Here is a 16,138-nt window from a genome sequence, read left to right as displayed (position 1 = left end):
TAATAGGATTTTAACGGTATATCCTACATTATTGACTTGAAAGGAACATCCATATACTTCAATGAACTAGGACTTTTTCTAAACAAAAAATGAGCGACCTGCCAATTAGCCTATAGTACCATAAATCTGTATTAAAAGCCACATCCCTAATAGAAGTTGCACCCGCCGTTCTTTTTGAACAATTTAGAACCAAACAAAAATTCATCATTTCCCATATGTGTAGATGCTCTAATAGAAACCACATCCCCTCAGCTGCACTGTAGCATTTTAATAGAAGTCGCAGCTTCTATTTCAGATTTTACAGAAAGTATTGATTTGAAGTCAACTAAATGCAAGCTCAAAACACAAACCAGTAAACTATATTTTCCCATCAGGCCACACCACCTTAATTTTATGGATGACATCCATGCACGCATTAGTTTTCGCCTGTCCTTAAAAAAAAAGATCTCCAACAACGAGTCTCTATAGATCGGTTTTCTGTCTGAAACTTGCCGACTTGTCGTAAAACTCATTTTGGACTACCTCCGAAGGTGCCAATTTTGTCGTAAATGATCTTCTGCACATGCGTATTGCGTTGCCGAGAATTCCAACATGGCGACTACGCCATCAAAATACGTGAGCATAAAAGTTCAGAGAAAAAACAGAGGGATTGTTGTAGACCGGTATGCAATTGACGTCGGCCAGGGAGAGTCCTGTGGTTTTAGCAGGATTATTTTTTTTGGCCAGATTTTTTTTTTCGCCCTCTCGCTTCAGTTTTGGGGTCTCCAGAGGATGTCATCCATAAAATGAAATCAGTGTGGCCTCATCAGAATCAGAAAGCAGAAGAGCTCTAAGCAAAGTATAACTTATACATTAAACATAGAAACAATCTGGTGGATTAATTTAAAGGCAAAGTCAATAATATTATTTCCTATTAAAATAAACATCTCTCTCCCCAAAGCAGAATATTTTAGTTAGTTTCATATAACTGAATAGAAAATGAGAGTGGTTTTGATATTAAACTGCAAACAAAAATGTGCATGCAATTATAAATTTGGAGTGCATATTGATATACAATACATAGTTATTATGAAGCATCGTTAGAAAACCATCATTTTTTAATTTTGTGCTGTGAAATTAATTAAATGTTCATTGGTCAATTACATATGAACAGACGGTACACTAAACAATTATTTAAAATTATATGTATATCATTAACTCTGGGTTTGAGTCAAGTAATGATGATGATTTTGTTTCTCCATATTTCAGAAAAATAAAGACATATATGTGATATCAGCGTATGGGGAATGTGTAAAAGAATAATTTTAATAGACTTCTTTTATTTCAGTCTCAATTCACATTTGTAGATGAATAATAAAATTTCCTTGGGGACGTACATCGGAGCATTTTCACTGCCTGATATCACTGGTGAAATTAAAAGTTGAAAACTTTCGGATAGTTGTTGAGACTCTCCTGAACAGTGTAAGACAAGAAATGTGCAACATATATAAATTTCGCTGTGTAGGATTGTCTTGTTCAAAGTGCGGTTTTCTCGACTTTAGCTGTTTTCACCCATTTTGTTTTTTGACTGGTACTCCAAAGGTTATGCCACAGACCCCATAGAAATGCATGGTACAGTGGTGTGCAACCAAGCAACATTATGTGAATGTTCAGTGGCATAACCTCTGCCCCTCCGAGAATACATATAAAATTTAAGAGTTACATTTCACAACAATGTTTAGGAATAAGGTTTTAACACAAAATACTATACACTGAATATTCTTGGTATGAAGCAAGAAAAGAGGAAATTTAATCTGATTATTTAATTAAATATAAACTATTGTCATGTAGTGCGCATTTACAACTCTATGTAACAAACAATGCCTTTTATACATCTTGCATAGGACCCGCACCAACACGATGCAACTGGTATTAACACTTTTGGGACCATGTGACCGGTATGCTATTCATAGAGCCTTTTTTGCCTTCAATATATGATACTAGCTTGATACATTTAAATCTAAATCAAGCTTCAGCTTCAAAACAAACTGCAACAACTGGAGAAAGATTAATAAATTTCAATTAAAAAATAATGGTAATCCAAATACCCAGTGGTAAAGCTGTGAAGGCTAACTCTGTGAAAATGCACAGTGTGTGCAAATAGGACAACAAATGGAGTAGGATTAAACAAAATTTCAACACGCAATGTTCGAAGTCAAGCCGTTAAAAATAATCCGGTGGTATTTCTGATAGGATGATATCATTATTATTACTGTCCATGGTTGTTGCCGTTTCAAAATCAGAAGGTTATACACTTTTCTGTGAAAACTGATCACGGGAAAACATTTAAAGCTTAAACCTTTATATCACCAGTTCCCTCTTTTCATCACAAATTCACAAAATAGTCCGTTTTATAGTCTGAGTTTCCTTTGGGAGATTTGGGAAAAAATAGCAAAATTTTTTGAGTGAAAACTGAAAATTGACTGAAATTTTGCTCTTGATCGACTCCAAAATTAAGGTTGAATTTTCAGAACTATTGAGCAATATAAGTGCAGATAAATTTGGGCAAGAAAGTCTGGTGGTGAAATAGTTAACCCTTTAACAGTCAGATATTCTTCTCGCAAAAAATTTAATGTCATTTTTTTCATATTTTACAAAATGCTCCTAAATGTTAACATAATTTTGAATCATATATACATTGTACACAGTATCTGAAATTGGCTTTTAGTTTTTGATAAAAAAGTTTGTCGATTTGTATGTTGGCTTAATTAAAGTTAACTTTGGCATTTAAAAGAATAACAATCTACCTGCAATTAATGAGAGCTCTTAAAAACGGGACTGCATGTTTGGATAAGTTATATAACTACCCACAATGCAATGAAGTGCCAGAAACACATTATTGGTCTCATAACAATTACTGAACTAGGGGTAACTTTATTTTAGTTCAGTTTAAATTTTGCCGAAAACCATAAATCAGTGGTAACCTGGTTCAAAAATTGACTTCACGTTAAGTCATCTAATGGGTAGGTTTTACTAAGAATTGCTATGGAAACGAGAGTGATATGGTTTTCTTTTTTTCCACCCAGCTTAATTAACACAACAACAAAAGACAACGTTCATGGCTGGTGGCAACATTGTCACATGTTAACCAGCTTGCGTGTCAATTTCTGAAACCGGTCGCACCAGCTTGCATTCTGATATATTCTCAACTAAAAATCCAAAATATCAATAAAAGGCAATCTTCTTCAAATAACAACAGCATATAATTATAAACATTGTTCAATCCCAGCTCCTGTCCTAAAAAAAAATCCCTATTTAATTAGAAATCCACTCAGCTGTTACTTGGCAGCAGGATTCACAGAGGATCCCTACAGAACAAGTAAACACACGCACAAAACAAGTTTAAATCTCATTCAAGGCTACCGGTATATTCAAAACAGTCCAGTCAAAAACGTTTAAAATTTTGAATTTCTAATCAAGGAAAATAATTTTTCAAGTACACCAGAATTAGTTTCATGATCATTTACAGGTTATATTCTATCTATGACTCTAGTTGAATACAATAAATTAATCGTGTAATACCACCATTGGTAACGGCTGTAAGATGTGAAGTGGACCGTTAATTGTAATCAAGGATCTCTCAATACCACTCGATATCCACACCTTGCTATGCTGGAATGCAATAATCTATGTCATTTTTGTATTACGACAGTTGAGAGGGTGGGTTTGGTTCCTGAAAATACAAAACTAGACATGACCTGTGTGAGATCCTGTGCTTTTTGAGATATTAATAGTCTTCCAAAAACAGAGCACAATTTGATTAAGTTCAGTTTCCCTGTCCACATTTATTTTCGAGATTGGTAATTTCCCTGTTGTAAGAATTAAAACGTATATGCCGTGTGGACTGGTAAATTTGTTTCATTGTCTCCTTCAACAAAAGTTTAAAAATGCTATTTCTAAATTATAATATAATATATCAATATATTAGATAAAGTGATACAAAGATCATGAAAAAATAAATAAATAAAAGAAAATTATTCGTTGTGTGTTTCTCTGAATAGTTTTTGTGATACTTTGTTGAAATGAAAACAGAAATATTTTAAAATAATTTTAAAATAGGGCTTGTAAGTTTCTGGGAGAGCTGATTTGAAAGTTACCTGTCCTGGTGTCTGAAACAAAATTTTCAGAAATTTCAAACACTGTTGTTAACCAAAATACCGGTAAGTATAAATAATATCAATTAGACTAAGACAGGTGACATACTACAGAATATTTTCAGTTGAAATATATCACTGTTATTTTAGCAGATGGGAGAAATAGTATAAAATTAAATATAACCCAGCGATAAAGTACATGAAATTTATGACAAATCTGTGAACTAAAATTCAATGTAGCAACCAGACTTGCTTCTATCAGCTAAAATTAAATAAATCACAGTATATTAATTGAAACATTCTATTCATTGATACAATAGGATTAATGCAAATTTGCTAATTAATATGCACACAGAAAGTTTATCCTTTTCACCACCAGACTTTCTCGACCCAAATTTTTCTACACTTTTTTTTTATATTCTTCCATATTTTGGGAAATGAACACTAATTTTAAAACTAACAGACAAAATTTGAGACAATTTTTAGTTATTACTCAAGCAAGCAGCCTGAATTGAAGATATGATCATGAAATGAACAAATCTAAGAGAGGTCTACCCAAGGTACATATACGGTACACCAAGTATCAAAGCATTCAGGCTTGTAGTTTTCAAGAAGAAGTCGAAAAAGTAAAACATTGACATAGTCGACGACGGACAATCACTCATATGATAATATCCGCTCGACAAAGTCGACAGCGGAGCTAAAAATTTTGCTATTTTTGTCTCAATCTTCTGAAGGAAAGTGCAGACTATAAACGGGATTAATTTGTGAATTTGTGATGAAAAGAGGAACTGGTGGTGAACAGATTAAGTGGCATTATATTCTCACCATCATGCATGATTTGAAAGAGATACCACTGAATTGGTGTAATTCAAAGAAAAACATATAAAACACAAGTCAGTGTTTGTGAAATTAAAGCATATATTTTGTGATTTTTTTTTAATTACAATTCTATTCATTTATTTATATACATATTGCTATAAACTGATACAAACAATTTATTTAAAAAAATTGAATTATATTATGCTTGTAACTTTTTCAAAAGTTAAAAATTACAACGGTTATATGCAGACTAGCTAATTAATATGCCTGAAATGACATGTGCATATTTTATTTTATTTGAAAAAGATTGTACCAAAACTTAATCATATTTTATACAAGTTTATAATCTGTGGATGGAATTTAATCAAAATGGGATAGGTGATTTTGGTGTGAGTGAGTGATATTATGGACATTGATGAATTGAGGTGTTGACACATTGTTAAAATTTACCAGCAATATCACAAGAGGGGACAGTAGTATCCAGTAACGATCATAACACACTAACTCAGAAATATCAGCGTTAATGTCATCGGGGTGTTGCAATTTAAATGAATGTGGCTAACTAGTAAAATATGAAAAATTTAAACTGAGAATTCTTGAAATTTTGAAAGTTCCACAGTGGAAGCGCTCCCCTGGGGTTGTTTGTTTTGATAATCAAAATACAAATAAAAAAGTTAACAATAAGACATTTCATATTGTAGAGTGTCTAACCCTGAAAGTTCAGAAGTCATCACAGGTCTTGAAGGAGAGAGAATTAAAACACACCAGCAAAAAATACATACACATTCACTCACACTCAGTTCCACAGAAACAATTTAGCGAACAAAAGAAGATTACATAATCAAACAAATAAATTGCCCTCATCAAAAAATTCCCGTACTTTTCGACTCACACAAATAAATTGTCCCCCTATTTAGTTCAAACCTTTTTTCCATTTCGAACTCACACTACAACCAAAACCAGCGCTCCCTGCGCTAATAAACTCCCGCAAAATTTCTCCCCGTCCTCCAAATTATTCCTGTACTTTTACTTTTCAACTCACGCAAATAAATTGTCCCCACTCTCTAATCCAACCGTTGTTAACTTTCGAACCTACATCGCAACCAAAATCAGTGCTCCCCGCGCTAACAAACTCCCGCTAAATTACCGTTGTTACACCCTTCGACTCACACTAATAAATTGTCCCCCTATTTAGTTCAAACGTTTTTCCATTTCGAACTTACACTACAACCAAAATCAGCGCTCCCCGTGCTAATAAACTCCCGCTAAATTACCTCCCGCCCCCTTGCTAAATTCTCGTAGTTACACCACTCGACTCACATAAATTGTCCCCACTTTAAATTCTAACCTTTTTTAATTTCGAACTTATACTACAACCAAAACTACCTCCCACCCTCTAAAAAATTCCCGTAGTTACACCATTCGACTCACGTAAATTGTCCCCCTATTTAGTTCCAACCTTTCTTAATTTCTTACTTACACTACAACCAAAACTAGCGCTTCCCGCGCTAATAAAACTCCCGCCAAATTTTCTCCCGTCCTCCCACCAACCCCGGTACTTATACTTTTTGACTCCAATCACTTCTAACCCCCAAAGTGGCTCACCCCAATCGTCTTACGCCACTTTACCATTCATTTTTGGACGATTCGCGCCCGCTCCCGAACCAGTATTTCGTTTTTTCGTTTCTCCCACACTTTCGATCCCCAAATTTACCGCATTTTCGACTTTTTCTCCCCTTTAACCACGTTTCAGTCAACCCCCTTTCAATTATATAACGTTTCAACAACATGCTCGCGTTTTTTTCATTTTATTTACTCCCGCCAATTACTAGACTTGCGTTCAAAAATACCGCTGCTCAACAGCTGTCCCGCCCCCATAAAACCGATCCCCTGTTTGTCGTTTAGTTTAGTTTTTGTTCTATCTCCCTTTACAATTCCATCGTTGACACCTCGCCGGGTATTTACACTTCCCATCCTCACCACCCCTTTGAACGACCGCTACCAATCAGACTGTACAAATAGTTATCGCCACGGTGTCTACTCCCCAGTAGCACCGCCGACCATACACCGACGCCCTGTACACTACGATAAATGATAAGCGCTCCAAATTCTAACATACTGGCTCGTTGTTGTTGTTAACGCCGCCGCCGATCACAATAATAACAACAACATCGTCTTGCACCTCCTAACCAGTCCCTGTTATTTCCGTTGATTTATTTCACACTCTTCGTACGAAAACTCTCAACAGACTTTTCCAGAAGAACTCCCGGAATAATCGACGCTAATATTTGGATATTTGGATCCAGGCTCTCAAATCTGTTTACCCAGTAGAACAGTTTATTTATTGTATAAAAAAGAATGAGGGCAGTGAACAACTTCATCTAATTAACTCTGATAATAGAACTGTAACATTTAAAATATACAAGAATGGTACAGTTTTATTACAGGGCACTGATTACTTTAATTGGATTGTTAATGATGGAAACATTTTCTTTCAAAAACTTAGTCAGTTATTAGATATTAAATTAAAGGTAACACAACCTACAGTGTCACAAATGATAGCTGAAAGACCTCAGCGTGTAAGACAGCCAAACTCACGTTATAAAGCAACAGATTTTGCTTTAGAGATGACAGATGTGGACAGGAAATCCAAGAAAAATGAAGACAAGACAAAGGAGAAGCTGAAAACAATTGCAAACACTGTAGCACAAACTAGCAAGACCAACAGACACTCCAAAGATAAACCTAGCAAGTCATGTAAAGATGAAGATACCATTCATCCACCTTTTAAAATTGACACAAGAAGACCTACAGTAAAGGATGTTACTCCAAGCAGAATACCAGTCAGGAATAATCCTGAATTACTGAGTTCACCACTTCGACAACAACCACATCTACCACAGTCTTCACTTCTTGATATCATCAGTCTACTTGAACATATACAACAAACACAAGCATCAATGATGACAAATTTAGACTCAAAGATCACTGAAGGTTGTAACCAGGTCCTTAAAAATCTTACATCACCAGATCATAGTAAGTGTAATCACCATGATGTTACTGCTCTAGAAAAAGAAATTAAAACACAAAAACAAGAGATCAACAACCTTAAGGACACCTTGAGGGGCAAAGAACAGAAAGAAGAACAATTACAGATGAAATTAAACAGTCTCATACAAATGTAATACAGTTATCACAAATGAAAGAAGAACTATCTAATAAGACAAAAGTGATTAATAACCTCAGAAGTGAACTTGATAAGAAGCATTTCAATTTCATCGACGAAAGATTTGATAAATTGCACACTTATTTAGATGAAGCGATAAGAAAGGAAATGATACCAGCGCATACCATTAACAACAGCAAGCCTGCAATAACCATACACGGGAATGCTGATAATGAGAAAGGCTGGACAACAGTAGTCTCACCCAGGAAAATGAGAAAACAAAGATCAACAGATAAACCAATTCCAGCGACAGCTACACAAAAAGAGAGGCCCCCTGCTTCAGTACCGCCTGTTTATAGTTCACCAAACAAGACTCACCACAGTTATATTCGCAACATCCCTAGGAGAGTTGAACATTTGATCTTGAGTGATTCCCAAACATCCAACATCAGTAATGCCAGATTAGCAAAAAATCAGATGGTATTAACCTATCGAGGAGCAACCATTGATTCAATGAGACAAGCTGTTCTTGAAAATGACATTCCACTTTCCATAAAGAGTCTCACTATTAATATTGGTGGTAATGACATAGATAATGGAAGCAGCATAGAAAAAATCATTGATAATTACAAAGATTTGATATCTACTGTACAACAGAAACTACCAAATTCCAAACTATTTCTATGTGATGTTACTATAAGAAGTACTTGGAATAGGAAAACAATGGAATCTTATGAAGCAATCAACAAAGCAATTGAAAGAATGTGCAACAAGACCACCAGATTCACAGTGAGTATGTCAAACATTGGTCAGTCTCATCTAAATAAAGATGGCATCCATGTGAGTAAAGCAGAGGGTTCAGTCATCCTTATTAACAACATCAAATCAGCCATCATGAAGCATTTTAACCTTGAAGCCCATCCAGAAAGAACTACCTACATGTATAAACCATCATACACCGTTTCAACTGACGGAACAGATGCCAGTTACTCAGCTATTGCTGCAACACCTGGAAAACATTACAACTCCCAACAAGTTTGGAGAAAAACTGGTAATGATAACCTAATCTCCAGAGTGAAATTCATTGAAACTCAACTGCAATCAGACTTGAACTTGAAGCAATAATTATGGGCAGTACAACAAATACAAGAATTAAACACCAACTATTACATATTGGTCAATCCATAAGAAAGATGACCCCTTAAATCCTGGGAATTATCAAGGCATTTCTACTAGCAGCACCATCGGGAAGCTATTTGCAATGATTATGAATAACAGAATAAACAGATATTTAGAAGACAACAATTTAGAAGGATTTAGAAAAAGCACCGTACTGTCGATCATATTCTAACACCACACACCATGGTAAAAAAATACCAATCAAAGAATAGAAACCTGTATTGTTGCTTCATCGACCTGAAAAAATGCTTTGATACAGTGTGGAGAACTGGTCTGCTAAACATATGACAAAGAAACAATATTAACGGCCATATATACAAGATAATCAAAAGCATGTGCAGCAACATTATTTTCCATGTAAAACTGAAAGACAAAATTACACCAACCTTCAAAACTGATAATGGAGTTAAGCAAGGATGCCCACTCAGTCCAACATTTTTTAGCATTTTTATCAATGACTTGGTCGAATTGTTAAATGTCACTGCAGTTGATCATCCGGAACTTGACAACCAACCAATATCAAGCCTACTATTTGCCGACGATATTGTACTCACCTCAACATCGAAGACTGGTCTGCAGTCATCACTTGACAACCTTTATAAATACACCAATAAATGGGGACTGGAAGTGAACACGATGAAATCAAAAATTCTAATATTCTCAAAAAACAGCCACAAAACAGATGTATCATCATTCAGATATGGTGACACTACAATGGACAAAACTGACAAATTCACGTACCTGGGTGCAACTATTAGCTCAAATGGCTCCTTAATCAACACCATGGACAGACTCTCGGATAAAGCAAGGAAAACAGAGTATATGCCATCAAACATTTACAAGAACAATACAAACAACATTAAGCTTAAGACAAAACTATTTGAAACTGCCAATACTTCTCTATGCATCTGAAATTTGGGGAATAACAATTAAATTAGACAAGTGGGACAAAACTGAAACTGAAAAAATCAACATAAAATACTGTAGACACATTCTAAATGTTAACAATAGAACAAGCACAATTGGTTGTAGACTTGAACTCGGGAGATTACCATTTAATCTCAAAAATACAGCTACAATCTGTTAAATATTACCAAAGTATTAGGAACAATGGTCCTATCAGTTACACATACCATGCAGTTAGGACACTTGAACAACATTGTTATAAAGACTCATGGATTGAAGGCATACACAAAATTAGGGATATTTACAATATAAACCCTATTACCATATCAAAAAAGTCATTCTTAGAGAAAACTAAGAACCACTACACAGATTTATGGATTAGTGATATTAATAGAACAGATTCTAAGCTTAGAACATACAGCCTCCTTAAAAATGATATCAGTACGTCACCCTATCTGCATTTATTACATAATAGAGAAGACATCAAAGTAATGTCACACTTGAGATTGAGCTGCCATAAACTTCAAATTGAAGTTGGCAGACATAAAAGGCCAAAAATCCCATCAGAAAAAAGAATCTGTAAAAAATGCACTTCATCAGAAATTGAAGATGAAATACATTTTGTAACAAGGTGTGATTTTTATAATACTGAAAGAGAAATACTTTATACAGAATTCACAAATGTACTCCCCACTTTTCAACCAGAAAACAATATAAACAAAATCAAAACTATTATTAATACAAAAGAACATAAATTTTGTATATCACCACACTATCTCAGGGCTAATTAGCTAATTAGACTAATAATTTTAAATTTATTACATAACAGCCTAAAATGATTTGTTAACTTAAATTATGGTGTAATAAATGAAATTATTATTATTATTATTATTATTATAATCAGAGGGCACGCACTGATGGACGGAACAGGAACCGACATGTTGCCAAATCTATGCTAGGCAAAGTAAGAGAAGTGCAAAGGACACTTTAAAAAGATAATCAGCCAACTCAAGTGCAATCATTTGCGAGTAAATAGGTTAACAAGAATGTTATGAATGGCCTATTGTTCAGCTACAATCCTTAGAATTAAATCCCATGGTTAACTTTTTCTCAATTTGCACGAAATGAAACTGCCACTTTTGTTTTGTTCTCTCGTGTGGCTGTAAACAATGAGAACCCTACTCTGTGATTGGAGAAGAGAGTCAGCTTAGTTCAACTGGCAGGATTTTATTTCATACGGCAAAACAGTGTGTCCGAATTAGTGCTAAATCTATGTGTAAAGTGTCAAAATGTGCATGTTATTGTATAGAGATGTACATTTGTTTGTAATAAACAACATTTCTGATCACTTCTGAAAATAAGGTATTATACAAATCTGTCAGGAATGTTTGACACCAGTAACTTGACAATACAGAATGAAGCAACTGGGCATACGAAACATACGAGCTACTGTATTTCAGTCGCGATAGTATGATTACCGGTACTGAAAAAAAAGCTTAAGAACAAATTTCTCACCAATTTTGTGTCAGGAAAGATGTACATATAGAAAATTTTTCAGTGTGGGATACATTTACCGTAATATTAAAGCAGGGAGTCGTCACATGCGCATGCGTCAGATGGCCATAGCGTGTCATTGTTTACAAGAAAGCGTCTACCCATGAGCCTTTGCGTTTTTAGCGTGTGTTGTTATCGTCGCTTGGGACTCAATTCCCGCGCGTGCGCAGGTGACGACCCTCTCGCTTTAAATGCTATCCTACATATGGTTACATAAATTTTAATGATCTAGTATACAATAAATGTCAATTTGTTATACTTATCACTTTCTAATAAGACAAATTTGGTTAAATAAATTTGTAAATCGAAATTGAGTATATAGTGGGGATATCTATATTGTTAGTAAGTAGTTATTATTAGGGCTGTTATTAATAATTTGAACAAATACTATTTTAAGACTAGAATTCTGTTTTTTTATGAAAATGTCATAATAAAATTGTGGAAATTAAAAATAAACAAGAGACCTTTCAATATTGCTGTGTTGAAGCACCAGTAATACAATGCTGTCTAAACTGAATTATACCGGGTACTTCTAATTTGCAAATCATACTAAAATCGTATCGTGAACACACTTTAATAATAATAATATTCCATATTTGCAACTACATTACAGGGTTGCGAAGAATAGTTTTTATCAGAATGGCATTATGAAATTAAGGTCATTCATAGGAACTGAATATAATAATATCAAGAATATCATAATTTTTTTTAACTAAAGATGGGTTATTTTTACTAACAAATATGGCGATGAACAATTTGAAAAAATGCAAAAATAGACAATTTCCAAGAGCTACCAACCTTTTAAAAGCATTATTTTAGATAAAAAAATAAATAATATTCATCAACATTTCTTAGTACTGGTACTATGAAACCATTTATTTTCACTGACATTTAATTTCACTATTTTGATGTTTTGAGCATATTCACTGTGTTTTAATTTTACGAATTTGTCAAAGAAACAAGGAATCTTGTTGTAATTTTACATGTTCATGTAGATTTAATTTAGTGGATCTTACTCATCAGCAAAAATAGCAAAATTAAAACCCAGTGAATAATTAATGTATTTACAGTAGTTCATGATGACCATAAGTATCCATCCAAGATTTTCCCCACAATAGTGGTAACTCATTAACTGAATGAATTTTGAGATATGATAACTTTTCACAATAGAAAGCAATAAAGAAATTAGTCAAAAACCAATATTTTCATGGATGTTTAACCAGTGTTTAGTTCAGTGGCCATACATGTTTAGCTGGGTTTTGTGAACAAAGCAAAAAATATAATCATATTGTACAAATCATGAAAACCTAATTAATAATAGCATATACCCCAAATTTTAGTTCAAACAATGGCACAATTTAAACATACAGAACTACAGTTCATGAGTTGGTAGAAATTAAAGACTGTGTTTATGTATACCATTTATAATAATCCTTACTATAATTTTACCAAGAAGTTTTCTGATAATCACATGTAGCAGTTAAAAATATGTGAATCACAGATTTTAATTAGGATACAAGTCTGAATTTTCAAAAAAGTTAAAAAAAAAAAATATTTTCATGAAAAATCTAGAATAAAAACATAATTTTAATTACAATTAATAACTTAAATATATTAAATAAATGTGTCTGCAAGTTATTTACAAAAAAATGACCAGAATTTTTTTTTTTTATTCAGCCAAATTCTGAGAATTAAAACAATATGTCTGACGATATCCAATTAATTAAAATCTAACTATAGAAATTGACACCAAACGAGTAATTCTTAGAATTGCATAACCACAGACCACCAATCTAGTTCTCGACTTTTGAAGAAAATTCATTGTATTGACTTGACCAGACTAGACTAGACAATAATAAAACAAAAATTAACAATAAAAGAGAACCCTGCTTGCAACTTTTTGTGGCTTAACACATGATTATGTTATTAATCAGGGTAAATGTTAATTCAAAATTCAATAAAATAAAATAATAAAAAAGGCACCAAGTATCAAAGCTGAGTTCACCAGTTTATCTTCAAAGCTAACTAGATAATTGCCATGGTTTTAATGGTTATCCATCTTAAAAATGCAAAAAAAATAATAACCAGAAGAACGCAATTATAAAATCAAAGCCGTAAAGTACAGAATAATTTGATTTAAAATAAATCTCACACAGTCTGATTCTCACACACATTGAAGCATAATCCAAATTCCTTGCTTTCGGGGAGAAAAAAAAAAAAAAAAAAGTTTCAGTCATGTGACCTCAAGCTGTGACATCATCCATATAAATAATATGCAAGATTTAATATTGGCTGTCATACAATGGTAAGGTGAGGTGTGTGTGTGTGTTCAGGGATCCTATCATAACCTAGTTTAGAGTGACCTTTAAGGTTGGTCTGAAGGTCACATGTTTCAGGTGACATTCTAAAACAAATCATTGAAAAATGTGTAGAGGTGTTCAAAGTTTATGTGTTATACTGGAATTGTGTCATTCAATTTTTAGAGTGGCATAAGTAGCCTTTTAGATTAAAGATACATGCCATGAATTTCAAAATAGTTTCTATACTGATCTTTTCAGGGAATATTACTATAGGAAATAACTACATGGTGTCACATGATTCAATGACAAAGTAAAGACGGTCTGGTCTCACTTGATTCTATGATGTAATCAAGATGGTGCCACATGATTCTATGATGTAATCAACATGGGACCACATAATTCTATGATGTAATCAACACGGGGGCTACATAATTCCATGATGTAATCAACATGGTGCCACATGATTCTATGATGTAATCAACATGGGGTCAAATGATTCTGATGTAATCAACATGGGGCCACATGATCCTATGATGTAATCAACATGGTGCCACATGATTCTATGATGTATTAACATGGTACCACATGATTCTATGATGTAACCAACATGGGGCCACATGATTCTATGATGTAATCAACATGGTGCCACATGATTCTATGATGTATTAACATGGTGCCACATGATTATATGATGTAATCAATATGGGGTCACATGATTCTAATGTAATCAACATGGGGCCACATGATTCTATGATGTAATCAACATGGTGCCACATGATTCTATGATGTATTAACATGGTACCACATGATTCTATGATGTAATCAACATGGTACCATATGATTCTATGATGTAATCAATATGGTGCGACATAATTCTATGTTGTAATCAAAATGGTGCCACATAATTCTATGATGTAATCAACATGGTGCCACGTGATTCTATGATGTAATCAACATGGTGCCACAATATTCTATGATGTAATCAACATGGGGTCACATGATTCTATGATGTAATCAACATGGTGCCACATGATTCTATGATGTAATCAACATGGTGTCACATAATTCTATGTTGTAATCAACATGGTGCCACATGATTCTATGATGTATTAACATGGTACCACATGATTCTATGATGTAATCAATATTGTGCCACATAATTCTATGTTGTAATCAAAATGGTGCCACATGATTCTATGTTGTAATCAACATGAGGTCACATGATTCTATGATGTATTAACATGGTGCCACATGATTCTATGATGTAATCAACATGATTCTATGGATGTAATCAACATTTTCGCTGGAATTAATTTTTGCTGAAAAGGCTTTTTGGGCGTTTTGTATGGAATTTATTTTCACAGATTTTTGATGTTCCCATTGTTTAACAAAAACATCAACAAACTGTTTGATATTAATTATTAAATATGCAAAGAGAGAACATTTTTTTCAAACGAATTAAGAAACAAATAAATAAAAAAAAATTGAAAAACTATGCAGATAATTTTAGATAATAAATAAATTAAATAAATAAATAAACAGATAAATAAACAAATAAATAAATGGCATTTCAATTAATCAGATAAGAATAGTTGGTGCTGGACATTTTGACATTTACATCAATACAGTTGGTATGAGTGAACTTTCAAACATTCTTGGATTTTAACACCCTACTGTGAAAACTTCATAAAAGTTGACTCAATTATAAGCAGAGAATACATAACAATTGCATTTTTGTTCTTGCAGCTTCAACTTTTAAAATAGTGAGTAGTTCAAAGCACAAAAATGTTGCCATGGCAATATTAAGAATGGGCATTAAATATAATCCAATCTGACAATTTTAATTTCACATTTTACCAACAAGTGACATCATTTCTTTAACATCAGCGATGTTTTACTATAAGTAGTTCAATGAAATTATATTTCCAAATATATCATAGGAATCCCTATCATAACTGTTTTTTATTTGACCTCGCTTTCTCTGGTTCCGCGTAAACACCGTAACACGATATCATACATTCCTTCAAATTTGAGTCTATATTTGGATGCCCGACATTTTCAAAGAAGCCGGGGTCGGT

The 16,138-nt window shown here is 33.5% G+C and overlaps 1 protein-coding gene across 1 annotated transcript in view; it reads right to left on the bottom strand.

The window, feature by feature from the left end:
* The window catches only part of LOC102806249 (uncharacterized), a 59,552-nt gene that overhangs the window by 42,641 nt on the left and 773 nt on the right, over window positions 1-16,138 (bottom strand). The window lies entirely within an intron of this gene.

The sequence above is a fragment of the Saccoglossus kowalevskii genome, chromosome 22 (assembly GCF_978046115.1).
Source record: "Saccoglossus kowalevskii chromosome 22, keSacKowa6.1, whole genome shotgun sequence".
Lineage (NCBI taxonomy): Eukaryota > Metazoa > Hemichordata > Enteropneusta > Harrimaniidae > Saccoglossus > Saccoglossus kowalevskii.
Note: the sequence above shows the minus strand (reverse complement) of the source record. Positions and strands in the feature narration are given on the sequence as shown.